The sequence below is a fragment of the Triticum dicoccoides genome, chromosome 6B (assembly GCF_002162155.2).
Source record: "Triticum dicoccoides isolate Atlit2015 ecotype Zavitan chromosome 6B, WEW_v2.0, whole genome shotgun sequence".
NCBI classification, from domain to species: domain Eukaryota; kingdom Viridiplantae; phylum Streptophyta; class Magnoliopsida; order Poales; family Poaceae; genus Triticum; species Triticum dicoccoides.
In genome coordinates this window covers 270,210,538-270,227,982 of record NC_041391.1, presented here as the reverse complement: position 1 = coordinate 270,227,982, position 17,445 = coordinate 270,210,538, and positions in this window count along the sequence as shown.

Below are 17,445 nucleotides of genomic sequence, written 5' to 3'. Positions count from 1 at the left end.
AAGGCGAGGCCCCCGGCAGGGTCTGACACCGGCGAGATAGGGCATGCACAACCAAATGAACTGGTGCAAAAGAAGAAGATGATGTAGCACCCGGTTTACTTTGTTAGCTCCCTCTTGCAGGGGGCTAGGTCAAGGTACTCTGGTGTGCAGAAATTGCTCTTCGGCCTCCCTATGGCCTTGAGGAAGCTGCGTCATTACTTCCAAGCGCATGAGATCACCGTCATCACTCGCCTCCCATTGCAACGGATACTGCATAACCCGGACGCTGCCGGGAGGATTGTGGAATGGGCCTTGGAGCTGTCTGTTGGGGAACGTAGTAATTTAAAAAAAATTCCTACGCACACGCAAGATCATGGTGATGCATAGCAAAAAGAGGGGAGAGTGTTGTCCACGTACCCTCGTAGACCGTAAGCGGAAGCGTTATGACAACACGGTTGATGTAGTCATACGTCTTCACGATCCGACCGATCCAAGTACCGAACGTACGGCACCTCCGAGTTCAGCACACGTTCAGCTCGATGACGATCCCCAGGCTCCGATCCAGCAAAGCTTCGGGGATGAGTTCCGTCAGCACGATGGCGTGGTGACGATGATGATGCTCTACCGGCGCAGGGCTTCGCCTAAACTCCGTGACGATATGACCAAGGTGGAATATGGTGGAGGGGGGCACCGCACACGGCTAAGGAACGATCCGTAGATCAACTTGTGTGTCATGGGGTGCCCCCCTGCCCCCGTATATAAAGGAGCAAGGGGGGAGGAGGCCGGCCCTAGGAGGGGGCGCGCCAAGTGTGGATTCCTACTAGGACTCCCTAGTCCTAGTAGGATTCCACCTCCCTTGTTGGAGTAGGAGAAGGGAAAGAGGGGGAGAGGGAGAAGGAAAGGGGGGCTGCGCCCCTTGTCCAATTCGGACCAGAGGGGGGCGTAGGCCTCCTCCCTTTTGGCCTCTCTCCTCTATTCCCGTATGGCCCAATAAGGCCCATATACTCCCCGGCGAATTCACGTAACTCTCCGGTACTCCGAAAAATACTCGAATCACTCGTAACCTTTCCGAACTCCGAATATAGTCGTCCAATATATCGATCTTTACGTCTCAACCATTTCGAGACTCCTCGTCATGTACCCGATCTCATCCGGGACTCCGAACTCCTTCGGTACATCAAACCTCAAAAACTCATAATATAACTGTCATCGTAATGTTAAGCGTGCGGACCCTACGGGTTCGAGAACTATGTAGACATGACCTAGAACTATTCTCGGTCAATAACCAATAGCGGAACCTGGATGCTCATATTGGCTCCTACATATTCTACGAAGATCTTTATCGGTCAAACGGCATAACAACATACGTTGTTCCCTTTGTCATCGGTATGTTACTTGCCCGAGATTCGATCGTCGGTATCTCAATACCTAGTTCAATCTCGTTACCGGCAAGTCTCTTTACTCGTTCCGTAATACATCATCCCACAACTAACTCATTAGTTGCAATGCTTGCAAGGCTTAAGTGATGTGCATTACCGAGAGGGCCCAGAGATACCTCTCCGACAATCGGAGTGACAAAACCTAATCTCGAAATACGCCAACGCAACATGTACCTTCGGAGACACCTGTAGTACTCCTTTATAATCACCCAGTTACGTTGTGACGTTTGGTAGCACCCAAAGTGTTCCTCCGGTAAACGGGAGTTGCATAATCTCATAGTTACAGGAACATGTATAAGTCATGAAGAAAGCAATAGCAATATACTAAACGATCAAGTGCTAGGCTAACGGAATGGGTCATGTCAATCACATCATTCTCCTAATGATGTGATCCCGTTAATCAAATGACAACACATGTCTATGGTTAGGAAACATAACCATCTTTGATTAATGAGCTAGTCAAGTAGAGGCATACTAGTGACGTTATGTTTGTCTATGTATTCACACATGTATCATGTTTCCGGTTAATACAATTCTAGCATGAATAATAAACGTTTATCATGAAATTAGGAAATAAATAATAACTTTATTATTGCCTCTAGGGCATATTTCCTTCAGTCTCCCACTTTCACTAGAGTCAATAATCTAGTTCACATCACCATGTGATTTAACACTAATGTTCACATCTTCCTGTGATTAACACCAATAGTTCACATCGTCATGTGACCAACACCCAAAGGGTTTACTAGAGTCAATAATCTAGTTCACATCGCTTATGTGATTAACACCCAAAGAGTACTAAGGTGTGATCATGTTTTGCTCGTGAGAGAAGCTTAGTTAACGGTCTGTCACATCCAGAGCTGTATGTATTTTGCAAATATTCTATGTCTACAATGCTCTGCACGGAGCTACTCTAGCTAATTGCTCCCACTTTCAATATGTATCCATATTGAGACTTAGAATCATCTGGATCGGTGTAAAAGCTTGCACTGATGTAACTCTTTACAACGGGTTCTTTTATCACCTCCATAATCGAGAAATATTTCCTTAGTCCTCACTAAGGATATTCTTGACCAATGTCCAGTGATATACTCCTAGATCACTATTGTACTCACTTGCCAAATTCAGAGCAAGGTATACAATAGGTCTGGTACATTGCATAGCATACTTTATAGAACCTATGACTGAGGCATGGGGAATGACTTTCATTCTCTTTTCTATTTTTTGCCGTGGTCGGGATTTGAGTCTTACTCGGTTTCATACCTTTGAAACACAGACAAGAATTCTTTCTTTGACTGTTCCATTTTGAACTACTTCAAAATCTTGACAAGGTATGTACTTATTGAAAAACTAATCAAGCGTCTTGATCTATCTCAATAGATTTTGATGCTCAATATGTAAGTAGCTTTGCCAAGGTCTTTCTTTGAAAAAACTCCTTTCAAACACTCCTTTATGCTTTGCAGAATAATTCTACATTATTTCCGATCAACAATATGTCATTCACATATACTTATCAGAAATGTTGTAGTGCTCCCACTCACTGTCTTGTAAATACAGGCTTCACCGCAAGTCTGTATAAAGCTATATGCTTTGATCAACTTATCAAAGCGTATATTCCAACTCCGAGATGCTTGCACCAGTCCATAGATGGATCGCTGGAGCTTGCACATTTTGTTAGCACCTTTAGGATTGACAAAACCTTCTGGATGCATCATATACAACTCTTCTTTAAGAAAACCATTAAGGAATGCAGTTTTGACATCCATTTGCCAGATTTCATAAAATGTGGCAATTGCTAACATGATTCGGACAGACTTAAGCATCGCTACAATTGAGAAAATCTCATTGTAGTCAACACCTTGAACTTGTCAAAAACCTTTTTGCGACAAGTCGAGCTATGTAGATAGTAACACTACTATCAGCATCTGTCTTCCTCTTGAAGATCCACTTATACAATATGGCTTGCCGATCATCGGGCAACTCCACCAAAGTCCACACTTTTTTCTCATACATGGATCACATCTCAGATTTTATGGCCTCAAGCCATTTTGCAGAATCTGGGCTCATCATCGCTTCCTCATACTTCGTATGTTTATCATGGTCTAGTAACATGAATTCTAGAATAGGATTACCGTACCACTCTGGTGCGGACCGTACTCTGAAAGACCTACGAGGTTCTGTAGTAACTTGATTTGAAGTTTCATGATCATCATCATTAGCTTCCTCACTAATTGGTGTAGGAATCACTGGAACTGATTTCTGTGATGAACTACTTTCCAATTCGGGAGAAGGTACAAATTACCTTATCAAGATCTACTTTCCTCCCACTCACTTCTTTCGAGAGAAACTTCTTCTCTAGAAAGGATCCATTTTTAGCAATGAATATCTTGCCTTCGGATCTGTGATAGAAGGTGTACCCAACAGTTTCCTTTGGGTATTCTATGAAGACGCACTTCTCCAATTTGGGTTTGAGCTTATCAGGATGAAACTTTTTCACATAAGCATCGTAGCCCCAAACTTTAAGAAACGACAACTTGGGTTTCTTGCTAAACCACAGTTCATATAGTGTCGTCTCAACGGATTTAGATGGTGCCCTTTTAACGTGAATGCAGCTGTCTCTAATGCATAACCCCAAAACGATAATGGTAAATCAATAAGAGACATCATAGATCGCACCATATCCAATAAAGTGCAGTTACGACATTCGGACACACCATAATGTTGTGGTGTTCTAGGTGGCGTGAGCTGTGAAACTATTCCACTTTGTTTTAATTGAAGACCAAACTTGTAACTCAAATATTCGTCTCCATGATCAGATCGCAGAAACTTTATTTTCTTGTTACGATGATTTTTCCACTTCACTCTGAAATTCTTTGAACCTTTCAACTATTTCATACTTAGGTTTCATCAAGTAGATATACCCATATCTGCTCAAATCATCTTGTGAAGGTCAGAAAATAACGATACTTGCCACGAGCATCAACACTCATTAGATCGCATACATCGGTATGTATTATTTCCAATAAGTCAGTAGCTTGTTCCATTGTTCCGGAGAACGGAGTTTTAGTCATCTTGCCCAAAAGGCACGGTTTGCAAGCATCAAATGATTCATAACCAAGTGATTCCGAAAATCCATCTTTATGGAGTTTCTTCATGTGCTTTACACCGATATGACCTAAACGGCAGTGCCACAAATAAGTTGCACTATAATTATTAACTTTGCATCTTTTGGCATCAATATTATGAATATGTGTATCACTATGATCGAGATCCAACAAACTATGTTCATTGGGTCTATGACCATCGAAGGTCTTATTCATGTAAACAGAATAACAATTTATTCTCTAACTTTAAATGAATAACCGTATCGTAATAAACATGATCAAATCATATTCATGCTTAACGCAAATGCCAAATAACATTTATTTAGGTTTAACACTAATCCCGAAAGTATAGGGAGTGTGCGATGATGATCATATCAATCTTGGAACTACTTCCAACACTCATCGTCACTTCACCCTCAACTAGTCTATGTTTATTCTGTAACTCCTGTTTCGAGTTACTAATATTAGTAACCGAACAAGTATCAAATACTCAGGGGCTACTATAAACACTAGTAAGGAATACATCAATAACCTATATATCAAATATACCCTTGTTCACTTTGCCATCCTTCTTATCCACCAAATATTCAGGGCATTTCCGCTTCCAGTGACCATTTCTTTTGCAGTGTAAGCACTCAGTTTCAGGCTTTGGTCCAGCTTTGGCCTTCTTCACGGGAGTGACAACTTGTTTTCCATTTTACTTGAAGTTTCCCTTTCTTTCCCTTTGCCCTTTTCTTGAAACTAGTGGTCTTGTCAATCATCAACACTTGATGCTCTTTCTTGATTTCTACCTTCGTCGATTTCAACATCACGAAGAGCTTGGGAATCGTTTTCATCATCCCTTGCATACTATAGTTCATCACGAAGTTCTAGTAACTTAGTGATGGTGACTAGAGAATTCTGTCAATTACTATCTTATCTGGAAGATTAACTCCCACTTGATTCAAGCGATTGAAGTACCTAGACAATTTGAGCACATGCTCACTAGTTGAGCGATTCCCCTCCATCTTTTAGCTATAGAACTTGTTGGAGACTTCATATCTCTCAACTCGGGTATTTGCTTGAAATATTAACTTCAATTCCTGGAACATCTCATATGGTCCATGACGTTCAAAACATCTTTGAAGTCCCGATTCTAAGCCGTTAAGCATGGTGCACTAAACTATCAAGTAGTCATCATATTGAGCTAGCCAAACGTTCATAACGTCTGCATCTGCTCCTGCAATAGGTCTGTCACCTAGCGGTGCATTAAGGACATAATACTTCTGTGCAGCAATGAGCATAAACCTCAGATCACGGATCCCATCTGCATCAGTGCTACTAACATCTTTCAACATAATTTTCTCTAGGAACATATCAAAATAAACATATGAAAGCAACAACGCAAGCTATTGATCTACAACATAATTTGCAAAATACAACCAGGACTAAGTTCATGATAAATTTAAGTTCAATTAATCATATTACTTAAGAACTCCCACTTAGATAGGCATCCCTCTAATCCTCTAAGTGATTACGTGATCCATATCAACTACACCATGTCCGATCGTCACGTGAGATGGAGTAGTTTCAACGGTGAACATCAATATGTTGATCATATCTACTATATGATTCACGCTCGACCTTTCGGTCTCCGTGTTCCGAGGCCATATCTGTTATATGCTAGGCTCGTCAAGTTTAACCTGAGTATTCTGCGTGTGCAACTGTTTTGCACCCGTTGTATTTGAACGTAGAGCCTATCACACCCGATCATCACATGGTGTCTCAGCACGAAGAACTTTCACAACAGTGCATACTCAGGGAGAACACTTCTTGATAATTTAGTGAGAGATCATCTTAAAATACTACCGTCAATCAAAGCAAGATAAGATGCATAAAGGATAAACATCACATGCAATCAATATAAGTGATATGATATGGCCATCATCATCTTGTGCTTGTGATCTCCATCTTCGAAGCACCGTCGTGATCACCATCGTCACCGGTGCGACACCTTGATCTCCATCATAGCATCGTTGTCGTTACGCCATCTATTGCTTCTACGACTATCGCTACCGCTTAGTGATAAAGTAAAGCAATTACAGGGCGTTTGCATTTCATACAATAAAGCGACAACCATATGGCTCCTACCAGTTGCCGATAACTTCGGTTACAAAACATGATCATCTCATACAATAAAATATAGCATCACGTCTTGACCATATCACATCACAACATGCCCTGCAAAAACAAGTTAGACGTCCTCTACTTTGTTGTTGCAAATTTTACGTGGCTGCTACGGGCTTAGCAAGAACCGTTCTTACCTATGCATCAAAACCACAACGATAGTTCGTCAAGTTAGTGTTGTTTTAACCTTCGCAAGGACCGGGCGTAGCCACACTTGGTTCAACTAAAGTGAGAGAGACAGACACCCGCCAGCCACCTTTAAGCACGAGTGCTCGTAACGGTGAAACCAGTCTCGCGTAAGCGTACGCGTAATGTCGGTTCGGGCGGCTTCATCTCACAATACCGCCGAACCAAAGTATGACATGCTGGTAAGCAGTATGACTTGTATCGCCCACAACTCACTTGTGTTCTACTCATGCATATGACATCTACGCATAAAACCAGGCTCGGATGCCACTGTTGGGGAACATAGTAATTTCAAAAAAATCCTACGCACACGCAAGATCATGGTGATGCATAGCAACGAGAGGGAAGAGTGTTGTCCATGTACCCTCGTAGACCTTAAGCGGAAGCGTTATGACAACGCGGTTGATGTAGTCGTACGTCTTCACGATCCGACCGATCCAAGTACCGAACGTACGGCACCTCCGAGTTCAGCACACGTTCAGCTCGATGACGATCCCCGGGCTCCGATCCAGCAAAGCTTAGGGGATGAGTTCCGTCAGCACGACGGCGTGGTGACGATGATGATGCTCTACCGGCATAGGGCTTCGCCTAAACTCCGCGATGATATGACCAAGCTGAAATATGGTGGAGGGGCACCGCACACGGCTAAGGAACGATCCGTAGATCAACTTGTGTGTCATGGGGTGCCCCCCTGCCACCGTATATAAAGGAGCAAGGGGGGAGGAGGCCGGCCCTAGGAGGGGGCGCGCCAAGTGTGGAGTCCTACTAGGACTCCCTAGTCCTAGTAGGATTCCACCTCCCTTGTTGGAGTAGGAGAAGGGGAAAGAGGGGGAGAGGGAGAAGGAAAGGGGGGTTGCGCCCCTTGTCCAATTCTGACCAGAGGGGGGGCGCAGGCCTCCTCCCTTTTGGCCTCTCTCTTCTATTCCCGTATGGCCCAATAAGGCCCATATACTCCCCGGCGAATTCCCGTAACTCTCCGGTACTCCGAAAAATACCCGAATCACTCGGAACCTTTCCGAACTCCGAATATAGTCGTCCAATATATCGATCTTTACGTCTCGACCATTTCGAGACTCCTCGTCATGTCCCCGATCTCATCCGGGACTCCAAACTCCTTCGGTACATCAAACCTCATAAACTCATAATATAACTGTCATCGTAACGTTAAGCGTGCGGACCCTACGGGTTCGAGAACTATGTAGACATGACCTAGAACTATTCTCGGTCAATAACCAATAGCGGAACCTGGATGCTCATATTGGCTCCTACATATTCTACGAAGATCTTTATCGGTCAAACCGCATAACAACATACGTTGTTCCCTTTGTCATCGGTATGTTACCTGCCCAAGATTCGATCGTCGGTATCTCAATACCTAGTTCAATCTCGTTACCGGCAAGTCTCTTTACTCGTTCTGTAATACATCATCCTGTAACTAACTCATTAGTTGCAATGCTTGCAAAGCTTAAGTGATGTGCATTACCGAGAGGGCCCAGAGATACCTCTCCGACAATCGGAGTGACAAAACCTAATCTCGAAATACGCCAACGCAACATGTACCTTCGGAGACACCTGTAGTACTCCTTTATAATCACCCAGTTACGTTGTGACGTTTGGTAGCACCCAAAGTGTTCCTCCGGTAAACGGGAGTTGCATAATCTCATAGTTACAGGAACATGTATAAGTCATGAAGAAAGCAATAGCAATATACTAAACGATCAAGTGCTAGGCTAACGGAATGGGTCATGTCAATCACATCATTCTCCTAATGATGTGATCCCGTTAATCAAATGACAACACATGTCTATGGTTAGGAAACATAACCATCTTTGATTAATGAGCTAGTCAAGTAGAGGCATACTAGTGACGTTATGTTTGTCTATGTATTCACACATGTATCATGTTTCCGGTTAATACAATTCTAGCATGAATAATAAACATTTATCATGAAATAAGGAAATAAATAATAACTTTATTATTGCCTCTAGGGCATATTTCCTTCACTGTCGAGCTTTGGTTTGAAGTTTGAAAGTACTTCGATGATCCAGAGTAGAGTCTTGGCAGAGTTCATTGCAGAATGGACCTCGACACCCAACGAAGAGATCCAGGAGACCACTCTTCCCGGCAAGGAAACAAGTTGCAACTGGATTATGTACTTTGACGGGGCTTTCTCGCTGCAAGGCGTCGGTGTTGGTGTGCTGCTCGTCGCACCCACTGGAGAGCACCTCAAGTATGTAATCCAGATGCACTTTCCTAGGGAGATGTCGACGAACAACACTGATGAATACGAGGGGTTGCTTGCCGATCTCAGGATTGCGGCAGACCTCGGGATCAAGAAGCTCATCGTCAGGGGTGATTCACAGCTTGTCGTCAGGAAAGTCAACAAGGATTATCAAAGCTCGTTGATAGAGGCCTACGTAGATGAGGTGAGGAAGCTGGAGGAGCGTTTTGACGGTATACAGGCGGAGCATGTTCCCCGAGTGGAGAACGACATCGCCGACTACCTGTCGAAGCGCGCCGCCTTCAAAGTACCTGTGGAACCAGGTACTTTTGTGCTTCGGTTAACTCAACCATCCGTTGAACCATCGACAGAGTAGAACAAGCGGAGGAAATCAGGCCCCGGCAAGTACTTTCCCACCGAGCTCCCAGGAACCGCTGGCAAAGATGTTGCCGCGGACACTGAGCCTGCCATGGGCAACCGGCTCCGACAGGGCGTCAAGCCCTGGCCATAGAGACAGCCGCTCCCATGGCAAAGGAAATGCCTTTAGTCCTTGTCGTCGAGCCCCAGGCTCCGGCATGGGCACAGCATACCATTTTATTCCTCCAAACAGGGGAGCTTCCTGAGGAGCAGGAAGAAGCGAAGACAGTAGCCCGTCGGTCTGCCATGTATCAGTTCGCTGACAATGTTCTGTACAGAAAAAGACCAAATGGTGTGAAATTGAAGTGCATTCTCCGGGAGGAAGGACAGGAGGTGTTCGCAGAGATACATGGGGGCATATGTGGCTCCCACATAGGGTCGAGGGCCCTTGCCAGCAAGGCTTTCCGACAAGGTTTCTTCTGGCCCACTGCCCTCCAGGATGCAACGGCACTAGTAACCAAGTGTGAAGCGTGTCAGTTCCATTCAAAGAAGCTTCATCAGCCAGGTCAAGCCCTTCAAACAATCCCTCTCTCCTGGCCATTTTCGGTCTGGGGGCTCGACATACTGGGCCCTTTCCCACGCGCTGTCGGGGGCTTTGGGTACTTGTACGTTGCAATTGACAAGTTCACAAAGTGGCCGGAGGTGGAAGCAGTGAGGAAGGTGACAACACAGTCAGCCGTCAAATTCTTCAAGGGGCTAGTCTGTCATTTTGGTGTGCCAAACAGAGTCATCACCGACAACGGCACGCAGTTCACAAGCCGCACCTTCATGCAATACACCCAAGACCTTGGTAGCAAGGTCAGTTTCACTTCCGTGGTGCACCCACGGAGCAACGGCCAGGCGGAGAGGGCAAATGCTAAAGTACTGTGAGGCCTGAGGACAAAGACTTTTGACAGGCTGCACAAGAGCAGAAGGCGCTAGATTGATGAGTTGCTGGCGGTTCTTTGGTCGATCAGAACGACGCCAAATCGAGCCACCGGCTAGACACCCTTTGCCCTGGTATACGGGGCAGAGGCATTTCTCCCCATGGAACTCACATACGGGTCACCTCGAGTGCTCACTTATGACGAGCTTGAGCAAGAGCGATTGCGGCAAGATGAGGCAACGCTCCTCGAGGAAGATCATCTTCGGGCGGCTGTGAGAGCAGCGCGCTACCAGCAAGCCTTGCGCCACTACCATAGCCGCAAGGTTCATGCCCGAAGCTTTGAGGAAGGCGTCCTTGTTCTTTGGCGCGTTCAATCGGCCAAGAATTCCAACAAGTTGACGCCAAAGTGGGAAGGCCCTTATCGGGTAATACGAGTCACCAGGCCCGGAGCAGTCCGCCTGGACACCGAAGATGCCGTTCCAGTGAGCAACTCCTGGAACATCGAACATCTTTGCAAGTTTTACCCATAAGGCGCGGTTGTCGGGGCCCCCGATAGACCACCTTTTGTACAAGCCTTGCCGGCAAGGCATGTAACCCTCTGTACAAAGCCAGGCGCAGACCCTGAGCATAAGTAAATGAAGTGCTGGCGCCTTAAGTTATAGCATGCATGCTAGGTTGAGTCTCTCCCTCGGTTAGGGTTGATAGTGTTTAGCGGCGACTAACCCCTAGCATAGAGGTCGAGTGTGCGTCTCTCTATTCCTTTCCGTCCTCTTTGGTTTCCAGGGTACATGGACATTTCTGCTGAGCTATTTGGAAGAAAGAGAACAAGTCGGCGCTCCGGTCCCGGCAAGCCAAGGTTGTCGGGGGCTACGGACACAAGGGTCCAACCACGGCAAGCAAAGGTTGCCGGGGGGCTATAGATTCAGATAAGTCTTTTATCCCCTGCTGTGCATTTCCGTATGGAATTGAGATGTATGAAACCTCGTTTTATTCCTAGGCCATCGTGCTCCCCTTTTCTTGTACCCAAGAACTATTCCCTGGGTCGGAACTTGGTTGTAGTCGCGGTGACAAGGAAGCAAATGAAGGGCCTAACCCTAGTTCGCCCCTGCCTCCGCCAAGAGCATGAGTATGGTCGAATGAAGTAAGGGGACAGCAAGGCCTATTGCCGGGCGACAATGTTTATCTTAATAATAACAAGGATTAATTCCTTAGCATGGGCTTCGCTCACGCGTAAAGAACCCGACAAGCACCCTTTTTCACTAATACGTCCCATACAGGTACAGTTCATACAGAATGTAAACATGAGCAAGGGGGTTACAAGGTTTAAATCTGACAAGTGCCCATAGGATTAAAAACTAAAAAGAGATAAGATGCCCATAATCCCTTTCTTGTCCCTCTCCCCAAGAAACAGAACAAGATGACAGGAGGGCAAAAGAGTGCCTAGGCGAGGTACGAGCGGCAGAAGACACCAAGAGAACATCCTGGTGGCCGTCCGGAAGAGGGCTGGTGATGATGGTGCCGGGAGAAGAGCCAAAAGATGAGACAACGGGCTGGCAATACGAGACGAAGGCATCGGTGCCATCGTACTCTGACTTGACGGCCCGCCACCCGCCTTCTTCATCTCCTCCGGCCTTCCCACGCCAGCCGCCCAAGGAGGCGACCCCGAGAAGTTCAAGGAGCTGGCGATGCAGATGATGGTGTTGCCGGCGTCGCCCAGGAATGGTGTGCCCGATGCCTAGTCGGACCCGTCATCCTCCCGCCCGCTACCCTCGTTGTCGATGTCACTGTCCTCCTCGTCACTCTCACCCGAAGAGGAGTTTTCGCCATCAGTCGAGCTCTCCGCACAGCACCCTAGCCTATGTCCCGAGCGCCTGAAGACCTTGACGGAGAGCAAATCACTCTCTGCTAGCTTGAAGCAGAGGACGTGCCCATCCATCAAGCAATGGGCGCGTGCAAAGTTTTTCCAGCCCCGGTGAAGGAGCATCACTTGAGGGGCGGGGAACCCTGTGTTCACCCACATGTCACCATGGCAACACCCCTTCATGTGAAGCCTCATCCGCGGTGGCTGGTCGATCTCCAGCACCCTCGCAAACGCCCGGGGAAGACGAAGGCAGTGGCGCAGCAGCCCACGTAGCTGCAGGATAAACTCGAGCATCGAGTCCCCGACATGACCACTCGGCGAAGCAGGAGGAGTTGGCGGGGGAGATGGCGACGGAGACGGAGATGACGCAGGCATCCCCCTTCCACGCCCACCTCTTCCTTGACCGCCTTGCCGACCGCGGCCCCGTCCAACGGCCCCGCCTCGAGCATGGCCTTCACCCTTGGGCATCCAGCTCTTCCTTGACCGATGCAGCTCTCTGGCGGGTGGAGGACCTGGTCGCCTCCGCAGAAGAATGGCCGCGGCCATGCCCCCTCGCCATGACCGTGGGTGGGGATGGAGACAAGGGGGGATGCAAGGAGATGCTTTCCCTCCTGCCCCTGAGTCCCCTTTTTATAATTGGGAAGAGGAGGCCGAAGGACTAGCTCTACATCCCTGAAGAGCCTGCTCAAATTCGGCTCATTAAAGTGGCAGCAGGCAAGGCCATCGACCGCCCTCCCCGCCCAATCAAAGGCGCGTGAGTATCGGCCCGCACACGCCTTCCCATATTCCATGCGTCTGTCATCTACCCGCATTCTGCATGCGGCATACGTGGCGTAAGGAGCAGGCATAGTGGGAAACATGGAACGACGGTTCCAAGACGGAGAGAGTAAATGAGTGGCGGCTCTGCCATTCCGAGGGAACACACGAGCCGCCTCTTTACTGTTCACCATGGATGGCGCAAGCATGCTACAGTCATTCCGCGCACCACCCCCCATGTCATGCATGACCCTCCACATCGTGCATTCAATGTGGGTCGTGGAGAAGCGCAGCGGGCGAAGGAATTACTGCGGTAAAAATCCGCCCCACCTGCCCGCGCACCGTTCTGGGCCTAGCCCAACAACATGTCATGCTTATGTGTGGCCAAGGCCAGGGGTCTCCTGTCGGTGTACAAAAGTAGGGCTCTCCTTTGTACCCCTTTACTTGTGCACGGGCAGTCAGAGCCATGCCCGCGGCCACACTTAGCAGGGCAGAGGAAGGAAGCCAAAGGCGCAAGACAATCAAAGCAACGCCAAGACCAGAGACACAAGAAGCAAGAGGGCAGGGTAGGCTACCCCGGCAAGAGCCTTGCCGGGGAACTTGCCCAGCGCCAGTAGAGCACGCCACCCTTGAGCCCAAGGGTTCCAACGCCATCGACCACATTGGAACCAAGGCTCGAGAGGCACCTCCATAGTGGCATGCAGATCTTCATGAAGATCATAAACACACAAGATCAGATGAGGACCCGAAGACGACGATCCTTGGCAAGATCCTTGCCGAGGAAGTCCACGAGACCTCCAACAAGATCCTTGCCGGGGACGACCGTGACGTCATGGCAAGACCCTTGCCGGGGCCCTGGCAAGACCCTTGCCGAGGACGTCAGCGGTGCCACAGCCAGGCCCACATTTGCCAAGACTTCACCGCCATTCCCATGCAGCTGCCAGCTCAGCCAGCTAGGCGAGCACCTGCGTGGCGATGTGCGGCCTCTAGCCAACTCAGCAAGCACCTGCGTGGTGGCATGCAGATCTTCGTGAAGAGACTGCCACCACACCAACTCAGCAGCCTGCCAGCCTACATGGCACTAAACGCCTCGTTGGCCTGGACGAGTGTCGAAGTAAGGCGAGGCAGCAACGGACGAGACGGGCTTCGTTGCCATCCCCGATAAAGCAAGAGGACACCTAAGTAGCGCATTAAATGCGTTTTTTCCTGTGATGTCAGGCGATAAGCTTGTACACTGTATACACTTTCCACCTCTTGTGTGCCACTGTGGCGTCCCCTTTGAACTATAAAAGGAGGCCCGAGGCATACTGGGGAAGGATTCAGATCTTTGGACTACGCATACGCCGTAGCTAGTTCAAGAACTCAAGAACACTCAAATATACACCAAAGCAGGACTAGGGTACGCATCCCCGTGGCCCGAACCTGGGTAAATGATCTTTGTGCTGGCTCCTAGAGCCGCTCTTTCCACAACCTCGCGCCCGCCGACCGTAATAGGGATTCCAGTGATCCCATAGGTGTTGTTTTCCACCAACACAATTGCTCATAAAGGGCAATAGTCTCCTCCACCTTGTAGGGCTCACTGGTGTACCACACCTCGAGCTTGGTGTTACCATTGGCATCTATGTGGAGACGCTCAGTAGTGTTCATCAAGTCATCCATGTCATCGAGGATGAGGGTGCCAACGGAGTTTGGCTGTGCTTCTGTGGCGTCACTTGGACGTGGTGAGTACGATGGGAATTGCATGCAGTTCTGTCGTGATAATGTGACGTGGTGAACTGCCGGAACATACCAGTATTTAACCTTGGCAAAAGACGACTCAGTTACAATGAATTAACATGAATTGAGAGCCATGAAAAGACGGCTATGCTTCTGCACCTTGTGAAACCATGCATATCCTAAAGTCATGGATCTACAGAATGTTGATGGCATGGAGAATCAAGGAGGCACTAACTTAATTCTACAAGGGTAACTAACACACTGAATAGTCACATCGACCAACCGTTGAATAGGTCATCAGCTCGTCTTTTGATTGGAAGAACAATGCGAGGAGGCAAGTGAAGAGCCTATCGTCCAAATTAGATCCAGCGAATACATATACTACAGAGAAGAACCTCAAGCATCTGAAAACAAATCCGAGCTTTCGGTGCACACTAGTACGTGCCCCATGTATCTCCATGGTCGTTCCTCCCTCGGTGAAGGAATGATAGGGTGCAATTAAAGTTATCAGATCCACGTCTTGTTTTTCAATGTTTCCTCTTAGTGTCGTCACAGGGGTGAAGCCAATAGAGGCATGGATCGGTAGGCAGCAAAGTCATGCGTGCCTCCACCTTATGTATAATTGTACCTCTATAATCTCCACGGGCGTGCATCTCTGAGTGTGCATGCCACAGAAAACATTGCGAACACATAGGCATGGCCATGCTCTGACTTAGGTATAACTGTGGGCTCTCATAGAGATTCACACTTGTTCCAAGGAATATTTGAAAAATAGAAGCACGGCCGTGGCTCTCTAGCTGAACATGTGACTGCAAACATTGGAAATGAAGAGCCGCGATAGTGACTCTACTTTAGGTGCAATAGTGCCTCTGTGACTCTCTTTGTGAATGTGTGACTACACACAAAGAACCAGTGGCTCTGCTAGAGAGGCATTGATTGCAAGAGGCATGACACAACCTTTTCACGGAAATCACCACCTATGCCTCTCTGTGTTTCAAGACAAGGAGGCACAGAAGAACAATGATCCATGCCTCTTCATTTTCATGGCTTGGACTCTCTGGATGAAAAACTGTGATACTGCTGCATACACAACCATTACTCAATAATTCTTGAAAAGTTTTTGCAGTCGAAACTCTTTGTGTTTTTTGCAGTTGAGTTGCTTCATAGAATTGCACTACAAAAAAAGGAAGAAGACATCACTAAATTTGCCTCCCCTGAGGTAACGATCAAGCCTCTCCTGATGTCACGACCGCGCATCTCCTAGCGTTACTACCGTACCTCTCCTAAAGTCACACCCAAGCCTCTCTAATTGAACATGTGATTAAAAACGTTTCAATCACAGAAACACGACCATGCTTTATCGGCTTCTAAACCGTGCCTCCTATATTTTATGAGGCATGACAGGCAGCTGGACGAGTCCCATGTGAGGCAGCTGGACAATTCCAGTGGGAGGAAGTTGGACGAGTTAAACGCCTTGTGTCCCTGTAACCCCTTGGAATGCGCTCACCCTCTACAATCAGCATTCATTCCATTTTGGGGGAAACATCATCCATTCCTTCTGTTACTCTCTCGTGTTTCCTTATATTTCAATCCACTCCGAATCTCTGAGCCACATTGCTACCCCTCTCCTGTTCAATCGTCTACATCTAGGGTTCGTGCTTCTTGGCGCACCCACTCTGATTTCCCCTCTAGTTATTATAGGGTTTTTATTGGGTTTCTAAAAAAATTCTATGTTGTACCTCTCTCATAGATTGGTCGTTGGTGCTTGCCCTAAAGTTCCTCTGCTCCATCCCTGTCCATCGACGGCTGCTGGTCTTCTTCTATAGGTATAAAATACATGCGTCAGCGTGCTTCGATCCGTGTTTATGTTTTGAAAATGATATTTTAATTGTTATTGTTTTACGTTTAGGGTTTTGATTTGTTAGTTAAAGAAGAATTATATCTGGTATAATATCTTCCTTCTGTAAAGATGTAACGCCCCGGTTTTGATGCGCCAGGTGTCTTCTATTTATTCGTCGTTGTTGCCATGTCATTTGCTTGCGTGTTGCATTTTTTCATGTCATCATGTGCATCTCATTTTGCATACGTGTTCATCTCATGCATCCGAGCATTTTCCCCGTTGTCCGTTTTGCAATCCGGCACTCCTATGTCCCCCGACGCCCCTTTTTGCCTCTTTTCGTGTGCGGATGTTAAACATTCTCGGAATGGACCAAGGTTTGCCAAGCGGCCTTGGTACACCACCGGTAGACCGCCTGTCAAGTTTCGTGTCATTTGGAGTCCGTTTGATACTCCAACGGTTAACCGGGTAGCCGTAAAAGCCTCGCTTGTGTGCAGCACAACACCTCTTCCCACAGCCCAATAACCCATCTAAGTCACTTCCATGCTCCCGGTCATTCGATCACGATCGTGTGGGCGAAAACCGCACTCCATTTGGACTCTCCTAGCTCCCACAATCTATAAATAGGTGCCTCCCCCTCCATTTTCACGGATGATTCCACCCTAACCCTAGCAAACGTCCCACTGCGCCGCCGGACGTGTCCGTCCCGGGCCGGACACCCACGCCGCCGCCGCCCGGCGAACCAGGGCGCGACACGTGGCACCCGGCCACCACGCGCCGCCCCGGCCCGTCGAGCCCACAGCCGGCCCCCGAGGCCCGCGCGCGCCGCTCCGCCTCCCGTCTCCCGTGCCCCGCCTCACCTCTGCCCGGCCCCGTCGCCGCGGGCCGCCATCTCTGC